At 48.8% G+C, this 1347-nt stretch overlaps 1 non-coding gene across 1 annotated transcript; it reads right to left on the bottom strand.

Annotated features, from left to right (window-relative positions):
- Positions 1-706: 706 nt before the first annotated feature.
- Positions 707-780, bottom strand: trnat-agu. Its single transcript has one exon. It is a non-coding gene; the product is annotated as a tRNA-Thr (tRNA).
- Positions 781-1347: the final 567 nt, after the last annotated feature.

Raw genomic sequence — 1347 nt, 5'->3', positions numbered from 1 at the left:
GATGAATGCAAACAATCACTGGGCTGACTCTGGCAGGATCAGCGGGCGTATTCTGTGCGGAACGAGGAATTCGTTTTCAATCGGATAATTCACAATTAGAGAAATAAATCTTCATTACCAGACTGGGAGCTGTATCCAGGTCTGGACTATGCAAACTCGGATTCCTAAACAGGGACCCGCCCACCCACCCTCACCAGCCAGGTGACGCTGACAGGAAACCTTGCCAACTGACTTGTACACACGGTGGTGACTGTCCTTCACTCCATAACCACCTTCAGCAGCAATGTTTCTCTTTTCCTACTTCAGCTGAAAAACAAAAGACAACTGCACTCCAACTCTAGGAGAAGGAGGATCTATTTTCTGTTGGTGTAAAATGAATGAACGGTGACAGCAGAGAATGAGGGTGATCAGCTCGTGGAGTGTGTGCGCGCGTTTGCCACAGCATTCCCTGGTAAATCTGCAGTGTCTCCACATCACGTCGTTATTCCCACCAAACTGGGAATGAAGGTGGGAGAATAAAAGAGAACGAGAAGCAGGCGCGTTTGTGGAAAATCGGTAAGATATTCCAGGTAGAATTAACAGTGACTGCTGGACTGATACCAGGATCGACAAATCATAACAGGCTGCAACAGAAGGTGGAGCCGTGTGACCAGCAACACAACTGCGGCAAGAAGGGGGGCGAGTGCGAAGTTTCGACACAGCAAGCAGGCACCACTGGGATTCGAACCCAGGATCTCCTGTTTACTAGACAGGCGCTTTAACCATCTAAGCCATGACGCCACAGCGGCCAATGCGCGCTCGTGCACAGCTACAGTTCATTCACCACTTGAACACAAGAACTCGGCAACGTGCTTTCCGTCTCAATCTTGCTCAGTGAGAATTGTAAATAAGAGAGAGTTCACGACTCAACATTCTCCACGCAAACGGCACAGAAAAACACAATCTGCTCATGTACTCGATGTTTTCACCTCTTTAAACTGACAGGATAAAGAGGATGTGTCCCATGAAGGGCGTTATTACGCTCAGAGGGAAGCTCACACCAAGGGGAAAAGTGTCACTGAAGTGAACTGACCAGGAGTGGTGTGTGAGTCTGTGTAAATAGTGAGCAGTAAAGGGTGAGCCATTAGCACCAACTCTGAGCTTTGTACCACCAGCTCTACACTCACTTCCTACCTCATGCCTCGCGGTCGGCATTTTATGACACTCCCTCTCTCCAGTTCTCAACTTATTTCCGACCGATAGCAGGTGTCCGTTTAGGACCTGCCCCTTTTAGAAACAGTTTCCTGGGATATCGCCGTCACTCGATAGGATAGGCTTTTGCCCGAAACGACGATTTCGCTACTCCTT

Source organism: Chiloscyllium plagiosum, unplaced genomic scaffold (genome assembly GCF_004010195.1).
Source record: "Chiloscyllium plagiosum isolate BGI_BamShark_2017 unplaced genomic scaffold, ASM401019v2 scaf_7588, whole genome shotgun sequence".
NCBI lineage: Eukaryota > Metazoa > Chordata > Chondrichthyes > Orectolobiformes > Hemiscylliidae > Chiloscyllium > Chiloscyllium plagiosum.
The sequence above is the reverse complement of the archived record's forward strand: the minus strand, read 5'-3'. Positions and strand labels throughout refer to the sequence as shown.